This window comes from Dermacentor albipictus, chromosome 1 (genome assembly GCF_038994185.2).
Source record: "Dermacentor albipictus isolate Rhodes 1998 colony chromosome 1, USDA_Dalb.pri_finalv2, whole genome shotgun sequence".
NCBI classification, from domain to species: Eukaryota; Metazoa; Arthropoda; class Arachnida; order Ixodida; family Ixodidae; genus Dermacentor; species Dermacentor albipictus.
The window spans coordinates 338,049,786-338,062,495 of NC_091821.1; the positions used below are offsets into that span (position 1 = coordinate 338,049,786).

Consider the following 12,710-nt stretch of genomic DNA (forward strand, 5'->3'; position numbering starts at 1 on the left):
ACAGCGCTACACATGCACGTGTCCCTGTGTGTCTTCTTTAGAACCGTCTTTTAATCGCGCTACCGTACACGTCCATTGAAGATACATTACCAACAATCCCACATTGCAACTTTCGTCTGATCATCTTTAGTGAAACACAGGACAGAGTAAGAACAAAAACGCCTGGTCCTAACGTACTGCTTAAAAAGCACGCGACTTGGCGGACTTCTGCAATTTCTCGTCTCAGTGTGTAATGAAAGAGACTTGCCTATAGCGGACTGCGAGGCTTGGTATAGTTTAGTTTATAAGTTCAATCAGTCCATTACTAATCGACACGTCACCGCTGGAAAAAGCAACACGGTACCCAGCTAGCCGAAGTCGATCCTCGTGGTTCATAAAAAAGGGGCAACTGCTGAAGCATGCAGCGCAAGCGAGACAGCAACACGGGATACATGCCTGAACTACTTTGTAATCGACAAGCGATTCCCAGGACGACCACTTTCACTGCGCGACGTGACTTGCTGGAGGCCATCTTCGTTGCTGCCCTTGAACGGGAACCTTGGAATAAGGATCAGTATGCCAGCTGGATGCCGGCATCAGTGCGACCAGCGCAATCAGTGCGAATGCATCGTGCACCAGACACACATCAAGCTCGTTAAGAAAGATATATAGACGCAGAAGAAACAGTGGCCGCACAGTCTGTCGCAAGAATCTTTACGATGGCGTATAGTTCATTTAGAATTCGTGAGACGCCAGCACTTTGTATGCTTGAAGCCAATATACCAAGGATAAATGGGCGCGAGCTTACTTGCGTCTTAGATCGCATTTGGAAGGAAAACAAGGATTTTGCCGACGGTGAAGGCGTGTGGGAGCGAATTCGGCTCGCCACTAGCGTTGTAAACAGTATAGCCGTGATTCATGTCAACGCGACAGCTTCTTCCACACAAGCCCTCCTGGTTAATAGTAATCAACACTGGTGTACTTCAATAACTGCATTGTTACAGATCCTTGTATATGTCACACTAATTTCGTTTCTTGCATCCGTCATGGGTATGGTGCTGCTTATGTTACATTGCCCGTTAATGCAACTATAGCAGAAGGGCCATGGTGCGTCTCACGAAACGTCATTTGTCATTGTGGTCTGTACCGCTATACCAGACTAGTGAAATGAACGCATTTGGGACACTAATATGGGAGACCTATAAAGTAAATGTTTGGCTGTAACATATACAGTGTCTGTTCTCAGGTTAGGGAGAATCATCGGTACCCGGTGTTCCGTTGCGGTCTCCCTCTCGAGTACTGAGCTAGTACAGAGATGCTCAAGTTCGGTCATTTCTTCAGAACAGGCGTATTCAGCGTTACGTGCCCAGGCAGATAGCGGCATGGACGTAATGTGAAACTGAACTTTCGTCCTCGTACGTCGTGAGAAAATTTTTGGATGGGAGCAACCAGTAAACGAAGGCACATTACTAAACAAACGCAAGAAAACATTGACGTCCGTTTAAACTATCGCTCGTAGCCGTATTACTGACTATGTAGCATTGAAGCAAGCCGGAACCATGCCGACGAATGTCTGCAGTTAAGTCAACTACTTGTGGTGACGAAAGACCGACTCTCAGTTAAGCTGTTACTTCCTGGTGTCACGCCCTCTCTGGGCGCCGCTAGTCGTTCCTGTCAAAAACTCGCGTATACGCGAACTCGGGGCAGCAGTTCTACCGTGGCGGCGGCGCGGTGACTCGCATGGCTGGCCACGCGAAATTTCCTCTCGGATTGGCCGCGCCCTTGAGCTATAGGAACACCTCGCAGAGCCTCCGTTTCACCTTTCTCGCGACGCGAACGCGCAAGGGAAAGAGAGAAACATAAATTTAAGCTGTTAGTACTCAAGGGAGAGTGCCACTTAAGACAGCGCTTTAGCTGGCCCAACGCCACAACGACGACGATAAAGACGGCGAAGATGACGACGACAACGTTCGGCGTCGCGGCAACTGCATGACGAAGATGGCACAATTAGTGGTGGCATTAGCGGTACAGTGGTATTAGTGGTACATTACCACGACGAAGGCAATACGACGGCTCGACGATGGGGGCTGCGAAGGTGACAAACTTGTTTGATGTCGTGATGATGATGATGGTGATGATTATGATGATGATGATATCAAAGATGGCGACATTTGACGTCATGAGGCCACTATGAATGATGACGCCAGGACTACTACTCTGAAGTTGGCCCGATGGCTCGCAGTGCGAGGACCTAGCATGAAATGCTGGCTGGGAACAAATATAGTTGTATTGTGATAGCAATTATATGGACACTCCAAGCGGATTTCCGCCGTCGTCGTCACCGTGGGGCTCCGCACATACCTACGTGTGTGTATGCTACATGCTCAACCACGCCGTATATGCGGGTTAGATCGCTAGATCATTCAATCAGTAAAGTTGCTCACACCCGGTCTTACGTTCTCGACTAAATTATTCCACAAAACTTTTAGGATGGCAGTCCGCAAAGAAATGTCGCTAAACATAACGTCCATAATGTAACATAATGTCATAAACATAACATAATGTTCTCAGACTGTTAAATATTAAAAGTGCAAAACAATATCGGTGCTCAGACCTGAAAATTATGTCATTTTACTGATGCAACTCTTTATGGCCAGCGTAGTGGCGCCTGTGCGATGTCATTACAGGCCCTACATGGCGTGTTAAAGCTATCAAAGGTGCCGGGAATTCTGGCCCAACCGCATATGTCGCGACCGCGTTAGTCGGACCTGCCTAATTAGAACTCCGTCCAAGAAGTGCAGAACTACCCAAGAAGTGGAGCACTTTGGGCGAAACTGTCAACTTATTTTTATAGGTACGATGGGTCTTCCAAGAAAAATTGTAATTATAAACGTAGTGATTGCGCTGTGACAAGTTCCTAGAAATGTGAGGTCTCGAAAAAAAAAACGAATAATTTTGTGAAAGAACAGCTATTTTCTCGCTTTTTCTTCCCAGGGCATAAGAAAAAAAAAGGGGGGGGGGGGGGGGTCCAACTTCATCAAATAAAATGGAGTTCATTGATGTCTATCGTGCGAACATTAGGTTGGTGTAACTTTGTGAGTACAAACATTCAGGCGACATATCATTCCATCCACTTTGCATAAATTATTTGATCGTTATTTGATCGTAGTGGTGTGCTGCATCACCAAATTATGTTGCTACATAGGTCATATATCCGGAACAGTGGATCCGACCTTTTACGTTTGAAAAAGGAGCACAGCCCCTGTAACTCTACCATTCACAATGGTCCATCCCAAACAACGCTATGAAATCCTGAGGACATCCTCAACTGGGACGTACACATTAGTACGTTAATCTGTACGTTAATGTGTACGGTAATGTGTACCCTCAAAACGTACTAATCAAATTCATTTGTTCGATCTGAGCTCATGCCCAGGGCGTCGTCAGGAGGGTACCTGAGAATTTATTCAGTAGGAAACCTCCGCTAAATGATCTCAAATGTCTTGCGCAGTGTGCCCATAGACATCTTCCTCGGTATGCAGAACAGAATTTGCTGTTGTGTCAACTTAGTACTAGAGTTCACGTGAGCTGAAAGATGAGCAGATATGTGCAGCATTTTTGAGTCGCAACTCCGCGTTTGCGTTTCTTGGCGTCAAAGCAAGTGCGCCATCCTATAAACGTTGCATCTGAGTTTCTATCATGGTGGAACAAAGCGCGCACTCCTGCCCCTCCTGTATATTTAGTAGTAATTCTTTCAGTAGCTGTTCTTTGCAAAGGAAATGCTCGACTTGGTTTTATTCTCAATCTGACAAGGAAGGTGTGAGACCGGGCTAGATGGTACTCCATAATGTGCACAGCGTGACAGCAGACAAAGGATGGGAAGTCACGACGGAGACAAGCGCTGACTGCGACTTTGGGCGAAGAGCAAGGGTCCGTCTGAAGAAGTCGGGTAAGATGACGTCATCTTCAGTGTGGATCTGTCCTGGGTACCCTCTGTTTTCCGGCGGGTGGGTAACTCCTTCGGTTTCGCAAGATATCGAAGATAGTTTCTACATCTAAATGTAAATTTTTTTTTATTGCGACATATAAATTAATTAACTAGATTTTATATCAAGCGGATACTTTTATCCTTATAGGTAAAATGAAAAATATATTATATTAAGCAGCGTGAGCATATTAATAATGCTTCGTGAATGGCAAACAAAATATATTTTTTTTTACCGTGAGGGGGACACTTTAGTAAGGCAGAAATGACGCAAAAGCAAAATCTGGGTGGTGGCCCTACTCTAAAGTTTTCCACTGTCTCGTCAAAGATGTCATGGGTTTCGATAGCATTTGCATGGATCTATGGTTAACGTCTTTTCATTAACGAATGACTGCATTGCGCGCTGAAGAAACTGGCTCAACCTAATAGAAAGTTTTAAGACCTCATCTGAATCCAAAATGGCCAAAATACGAGAGTAAAAATTCTGAATTCGTGAGGTCACGTACAAGCACTGAGGTTTCGACGAAAAATTCACTCACGAAAGTTTGGTCTTTAGTTCTTTAATTATTTAGATATATTTTTATCACAGCATGAATAAAAAGGGCAGAAGAATACTTTATCACTGTAAACTGTTTCAAACGGGTCGCATTGGTGAATCTACTTAATAATGGCATCTCCTCTGTCACCTTTCCGTAAGTCTCAAGGCGTCGACATCCTTTTTTTTTCTTTATTTTTTTTTGCCATGGCGAACCCTTAACATGTAATTGACCACATATCGTATGCATTGCATCCGCAATCTGAAAGGCGTATGTTCCAGAATTGTGCAGAAGAGTATGCGCCAGCCTTCCCTACCTACGAGAGCAAAAGAGCAGCTTTCATGGATGGTAGATGAGAATTACGAAAGATACTGTGAATCTCGGAGCAAATAAAGAAGTGGGTTACCTGTTATAGAACGTCAACATATTGCCTTAAGTTTTGAAAACACGCCGCTGTATGTACTTACGCCTAGTGTTCATTTTACTTTCCGTGGTGCTACAAAATGTCAGGATATTTTTTCAGTTTTTATGAAAATTTCTTGTTGTTTTTCTCAAGCCTTTCAAATTTCCGGTAATTTTGCATCACCATTTCCACAAAAACGGGCCTCTCAATAAATACTTTAGCTATAACGAAAAAGAAGAAAAGGGAGACGAATGAAAGAAGTAAAATAAAGCGGAAGGAAGTTCCAAGCAGTCAGCAGTGAAAACAGCAAAAAGTAGCATCCGATACGCGTGTTGAGCGCAGATTTTGCAAAGCTTAATGCGCACCGAGAGCTGCGCAGTGACTTGAACGGCTTGGCGCAGCAGTGCCGATCCGGCCATGCGCTACTTTATGAAGGCGTTACACCTGCGAGGTCGCAATTTTAAACGCGTAAGCATTTCTACGCATACCCAACGAGGAAATCTGCCCGTCCGTCCGTCCGTCCGTCACGTAAGACGAATCGCTATAAAGAAATTAATGTATAAAACAAAATAAATTCGAAAGGAAAGACGCTGGTGGTGGTGAGTTTCGAATCTACGAACCCACGCTCAGAAGCCGAGTGTCTCAGAAGCGGAGTGATTTCTACGACCTACGCTCGCAGTAGCTGAATGCACCTGAGCCATATGAACGTGTTGTGCCGGCGGTACAAAACAAACGGCAATAGAGAACAGTTCCTATTGTGGTGAAGAGGAAGACGAAGAAGGCGCTCTTGTTGCGGCTGTGCGCGTGATCAGCGTTTGTCGACTGCCAGCGCTACCAGACTGTGCCCAGTGCCTCGTAATAAATCGCCTTATTACATTTGGTGGAAGGTGCTCCACTCCCCGACCTCGCCCTGGAACTTCGCAGCCGAACTTTAACATCTGCTCCAGCCGCTACTATGACCGACGCTCCCAACAATCCACTCGGCGCATCTGCCGCTCCTGTCATGTGCGGCGCCATGCAACGGCAGCGGGACCCTCCTGTTTTTAGCGGATCAGGTGAGACTGACGTAGAAGACTGGCTCTCTACCTACGAGCGCGTCAGTGAACACAACAAGTGGGATGACCCGACGAAGCTCCATAGCGTCATCTTCTATCTTGCTGACGTTGCGAACCTCTGGTTCCACAATCACGAACGGGAACTGCAAACCTGGTCCGCTTTCAAAACTGCATTCGCGGAAGTCTTCGGTCGCCCAGCCTTGCGAAAACTCCGTGCAGAACAACGCCTCCGCCAGCGCGCTCAACAGCCCGGCGAGACTTATACAAGTTACATAGAGGATGTCGTCGATATTTGCGCCCGCGTCGATTCCACCATGACTGAAGAGGACAAGGTGAAGCACATCCTCAAGGGCATCGAGGACGACGCATTTCAAATGCTCCTGGCGCGGAACCCTACTTCTGTGGCAGCTGTCGTCACTCTTTGCCAGAGCTTCGATGAGCTGCGTCGACAAAGGGTCCTTGCGCGCAGCGCTCTCGCACCTGGCGACTCTCTCTCGGGCCTCACAATTCGCTCGAACACCACGCCAGCAGCATCGCTCTCTCTTGAGATTAAGGATTTCATTCGTGAGGAGGTGGCACGCCAATTGTCTATGCTGCCTCTCAATGATGGACCTCCCCAGCCTGACACATCTCTGGCTGCTCCCATTAGGCGGGCCATTCGCGAGGAACTTGCTGGGTCTTTACCTTTCGCCCACCCCTGCCCTCCCGTGGCTGCACCTCTGACCTATGCCGAAGTCGCCGCGCGACCTGCGCCGCCGACGTTCTCGTTTCCGGCGCCAATGCGACTTCAAGCTGCACCTCCTCCCGCGTCGCCTCCCGTTCCATCTCGACGCCCAGTTCAGACCCCTTGGCGCACGCGCGACAACCGACCCATATGCTTCGCTTGCGGTGTCGCCGGCCACGTTGCGCGCTTCTGCCATCGTCGCATGCCACCTGGTAACGCTACTATCGCACCGCCTGGATATGCCTATTCCCATGACACCACCGGGCATGCGGCTCTTCCCGACCACGAGTTTTCGCCGCCTCCTCGACGCCCTGTCGGCACCCATCGTTCGCCATCACCACGTCGTCGCTCACTTTCCCCCTTACGTCGCCGCCAGTCACCTAGCGAGGGAAACTAGTTGCTGCAGTTCCGCAGGCACGAACTGCAAGCTTCGCGACTTCTACAAGGCCTGCACAGTCGCCACGCAATTTATTGGACGTTTTGGTCGAAGGAACCGCCGCAATTGCGCTTATTGATACTGGGGCTGCAGTTTCTGTTATCGACGAAAAGCTTTGTCGCAGCCTCCATAAGGTCACAACGCCGTTGTCTGGTATGCTTCTAAGCACCGCGACTGCGCAGCATATAGCCCCGTTCGCTCAATGTACTGCCAGGGTGGTCATCGACGGCATTGTCTATGTTGTTGAATTTCTCGTGTTGTCATCATGTTCACATGACATTATCCTCGGCTGGGACTTCTTGTCTCATCATCGTGCCATCATCGACTGTGCCCGGGCCGAAGTAGCGCTTTTCCCGCTTGCCGATGCCCCACTGCCTGACCCTTCTGAACAGAAAGCCTCCAAGCTCACTATTGTGTCCGATACGGACATACCACCCGACATGTGTGCGCTTGTGCCCGTCTCTTGCTCTACCGCGCCAGACGCTACAGTGCTTTTTACACCGTCGCCGATTTTTATCCGTCGCAAGGCCCTACCTCTCCCATTTGCCGTCCTCACCACTGCGTCTGGATTATCCTCAATGCTTGTGTGTAACCCGTCTCGCTCCCATGTGACGTTACTGCGCGGCGAATCACTCGGTCGTGTTCAGCCCCTTGACCCGCTTCACATTCTCGATGTTACCGACGACACGGCCTGTTATGGACTCGACGCCCTCACTTCTCCCGTGCCATGCGCATCATCATCATCATCGTTGTCGTCATCGTCGTCAGACGTTCTTGAATCTGTCGTAGACGCCGATCTGCCGCCTCCATATCGCCAGCAAGTCTTCGCGCTTCTTCAGAATTTTCGCTCGTCGTTTGACTGTGACCAACTATCTCTGGGACGTACGGCAACCGTCACTCACAGCGTACACACTGGTTCCCATCCTCCTTTACGCCAACGACCATACCGCGTATCGGCAGCCGAGCGAAAGATCATTAACGAGCAGGTCGACGACATGCTGCACCGTGGCGTCATTCGCCCTTCCCACAGTCCTTGGGCGTCTCCTGTAGTATTAGTACGCAAGAAGGACGGGTCAATACGCTTCTGTGTGGATTACCGTCGACTCAATAAGATCACTCGTAAAGATGTCTATCCGCTGCCTCGGATTGATGACGCCCTCGACTCCTTGCAAGGCGCGGAGTACTTCTCATCTTTGGATCTTCGCTCCGGCTATTGGCAAGTGCCCATGGCAGATGATGACTGTGAGAAGACAGCTTTCATCACGCCCGATGGCTTGTACGAATTTACCGTAATGCCATTCGGGCTCTGCAACGCGCCCGCTACTTTCGAGCGCATGATGGACACCATCCTTCGCAACTTCAAGTGGAAAACATGTCTGTGCTACCTTGATGACATCGTGGTGTTTTCGCCAGATTTCCCGACGCACCTCGTTCGCTTGCGTGAGATACTCACCTGCCTCACCTCTGCTGGTCTCCAACTTAACATCAAAAAGTGCCGTTTTGCTGCTCGCAAGTTAACAATATTGGGTCACGTTGTATCGAAGGACGGCGTGCTTCCTGACCCAGCCAAGCTTCGCGCGGTCGCAGAGTTTCCGACGCCCACTACTCTTAAGGCACTCCGCAGCTTTATAGGGCTCTGCTCTTACTTTCGGCGTTTTGTGCGCAATTTCGCGACTATCATCGCACCACTGACCAATTTGCTTACCGCTACTAACGGCATCTCCGCGTGGTCAACTTCCTGTGACGAAGCCTTCCAGCAACTACGTCGCCTACTTACTTCGCCACCGATTCTTCGACACTACGATCCCACAGCGCCTACAGAGGTACATACGGACGCCAGCGGTATCGGACTTGGTGCAATCCTCGCACAAAGACGGCTATGACGAGTACGTCGTCGCGTATGCGAGCCGCACCTTAAAGAAGGCAGAAGCCAACTACTCAGTAACAGAAAAGGAGTGCTTGGCCATTATTTGGGCGCTCGTCAAATTTCGTCCATACCTATATGGTCGCCCTTTTGACATTGTCACCGACCACCATTCACTTTGCTGGCTGTCCTCGTTGAAGGATCCGTCAGGTCGCCTAGGGCGATGGGCACTCCGCTTACAAGAATATGATATCCGCGTTGTCTATCGATCGGGCAGAAAGCACTCTGACGCCGATGCGCTTTCTCGATCACCGCTACCTTGTGATGTGGCTTCATTGTCTCCGCTCTTCGCATCCATGTCAGCCTTCAACGTCGCTGATATGCCGGACGAGCAGCGTAAGGATCCCCTGCTTTCAACTATGCTGAATTTCCTCCACGACCCATCCGCCACACCCTCTTCTCGAACACTTCGTCGCCAAGTCGCTCACTTTACTGTCCGCGACAACGTTCTTTACCGCAGAAATTATTTGCCTGATGGTCGCAAATGGCTCCTGGTGATACCACGACACATGCGTTCTGACATATGCGCTTATTTTCATGCTGCTCCTCATAATGGTCACGCCGGTGTTCTGAAAACGTATACTCGCCTAAGGCAGCGTTTCTACTGGCACGGCATGTATCACTTCGTGCGCCAGTACGTACGCGCTTGCACGGCGTGCCAACGGCGGAAAATTCCACAGCGCCCACCTGGTGAGCTACAGCCGCTGCCCTGCCCGGCTCGGCCCTTCGATCGCGTCGGCATAGACCTGTACGGGCCACTTCCCTGCAGTTCCTCGGGTAACCGATGGATAATTGTAGGTGTCGACCACATGACGCGCTACGCCGAGACTGCCGCACTCCCGGCAGCCTCTGCGCGCGAAGTTGCGTTCTTCATCTTGCGGAACTTCGTTCTTCGACATGGCGCACCACGCGAACTGCTCAGCGACAGGGGCCGTGTCTTCTTGTCCGAAGTCATCCAAGCCCTTCTCGCTGCATGCAGCATCGTTCACCGCAAGTCTGCAGCCTACCACCCGCAAACGAACGGCTTGACAGAGAGGTTCAACCGCACACTCGGTGACATGTTGACTATGTACGTCGCCTCGGATCACAGTAACTGGGACACTGTTTTGCCGTTCGTCACGTATGCCTATAATACGGCCACACAAGCTACCACTGGCTTTTCGCCCTTTTTTCTGCTGTATGGACGAGAGCCCTCGTGTACTATGGACACAATGCTCCCATACCGACCCGACGCTTCCGAATGCACGCCTGTGTCTGAAGCAGCCAAATACGCCGAGGACTGTAGGCAGCTCGCGCGAGCCCTTATGACCGCTGCTCAAGGTCGTCAAAAGCTGCGGCATGACAGTGACGCGCTTACACCAGTTTTCCCGACTGGTTCCCTTGTTTGGTTGTGGGTCCCGCCTCACAGCCCTGGCCTTTCGACCAAACTCCTTGCACGCTATGATGGCCCCTACCGCGTCATAGACCGTACCTCCGCTGTCACCTATGTTGTAGAACCTGTGACACCTTCACGCGACCATAGGCATCGCGGGCGTGACACGGTTCATGTCAACCGACTTAAGCCGTACTATGACCCCCTCATCCTACCTACGCCGTAAGTCGCCAGGATGGCTCCTCTTCTCTCCCGGGGGCAATTGTGGTGAAGAGGAAGACGAAGAAGGCGCTCTTGTTGCGGCTGTGCGCGTGATCAGCGTTTGTCGACTGCCAGCGCTACCAGACTGTGCCCAGTGCCTCGTAATAAATCGCCTTATTACACTATGAAGGCTTTGTTGAACGATTTGGTCATCGAGAAATAAAAGCCATCACTAGGAGTCGTCTTGGAGCATTGTAGACATCAGGAAAATTACCTTTTTTGCGAAAATTTAATGCTAGACACGCCACATCCCTGGTGCGTTTTGATGGTGGCGGAATGGGCCTTTCGTTGGGACGTTCCTCCGCCGACCGAAATGCCACCGACCTCTGAGGTCTTATGAGCTACACGTCGCGCAACACAGACAGATAAGCAGTGAATGAGTTGATAAGGAGTGAGGAGAGGTTGTATGGGTCTCATTACGGTCGATAATAATTCGACGCGGGTGGATAAGATGCTAAAACCGATAAGGGCTTGTAATTGGCGGAGCAATTCTGATAAGGTTAACAAGTACCGATAAGGGTCGGATCAAGTCCGATAATGTTGATAAAGACCGATAAGAGTTGATAAGGATCGGATAATGATCGATAAAGTTAAGGATAGATACGGGTTGATAAGACTAGTATGGAGTCCTATAAGGGTGATAACAAGCGATAAGGGTTGATAAGGGTTCGGTCTAGTCCCATAAGGTTGATACTGACCGATGAGGCTGATAAGTGTTTATACTGATCGGATCAAGTTTTACAACATTGACAGTCACACCGGGCTATGTGGAGATAGGCAAGTGGCATACTGCTTACACTAACTTGGACATCTCCAGGAAGAGTTCCTGCGTGAATTTTTTTGAACCTAAACCGGCGCTCGCGACAAGCACTATCTCACACGGTCACTATCATACCTTCGCGTAAAAGACGAGAAGAAAGGGAGTTAACCGAGGGGCCCGATTTTTATTAGTCATATCATAAGAAGCCAACAAACACTGACACCAAAGACAACGGAGGGGAAATTACTTGTGCTTAATAAATGAAGTAATGAAACAATAAATTAATGGAAATTACTTCATTTATTAAGCACAAGTACTTTCCCCTATGTTGTCCTTGGTGTCAGTGTTTGTTGGCTTCTTATGATATGACTAATAAAAATCGGGCCTCTCGGTTAACCCCCTTTCTTCTCGTTGATTACATAACGAGGGTCCCGAATCCGGCAACATTGATGCCTTTAGGTGCATATGTGGGTTTATTGACCAGTTGCCTTCACCCAAAAAAATCACGTTCTCGTGACGCCTGCGGCATGAAGGACGTTCCATGTCCGTCGCCAAGGTCTGTGAGTGGCGGCGCTGGCTAACACTCCCAAGGTTCTACTAGGACACATTAATACCCAAGAAAGTGGATGGGAAAACAGCGCCGCGGTAACTCAATTGGTAGAGCATCGCACGTGAAATGCGAAGGTTGTGGGTTCGGTTCCCACCCGCGGCAAGTAGTTATCTCATCCACTTTAATTTCCATTAATTTATCGTTTCATTACTTCATTTAATAAGCACAAGTAATTTCCCCTATGTTGTCCTTGGTGTCAGTGTTTGTTGGCTTCTTATGATATGACTTCGCGTAAAAGGTTACTCAAGGGTCGGTTGCGTGGCGCTTGATTCAGAGTCAGTCGCATTAAGCTCCAGGCCCTACTGGAATAATGAGAGGACGAAGCTCATTCCGTGATCCCGATCTTTACCGTATTTCAAGCGACATCGCTGTCATCCCTTCAGTAACACGGTGAACAGGATTCGCTAGCTTTAGGCCACAACAGTTTGACGAGGCGCACAGACGACGTACCTGTATGATACAGAATGACGCCCGCATCAGCTCATATCACAGATGGCAATTTGCATCACTTGCGTGGAAAGCTATCTTGCGTGTTTGTTCCACGGCAGCATTTCAGTCATCGGGGGTGCGCTGTAGCCAGGGCGCCCACAACAATAGCCAGATAACAATACGCCCCGAAAGTTTTCGCTAATTTCACGAGTGAGATCGACTGTATCGCACGGATT

The 12,710-nt window shown here is 49.4% G+C and overlaps 1 protein-coding gene and 1 non-coding gene across 3 annotated transcripts in view; both read left to right on the forward strand.

The window, feature by feature from the left end:
* The window catches only part of LOC135898657 (complement receptor type 2-like), a 42,594-nt gene that overhangs the window by 14,759 nt on the left and 15,125 nt on the right, over window positions 1-12,710 (forward strand). The window lies entirely within an intron of this gene.
* TRNAS-UGA (transfer RNA serine (anticodon UGA)) lies at window positions 12,075-12,147 on the forward strand. The gene has a single exon. It is a non-coding gene; the product is annotated as a tRNA-Ser (tRNA).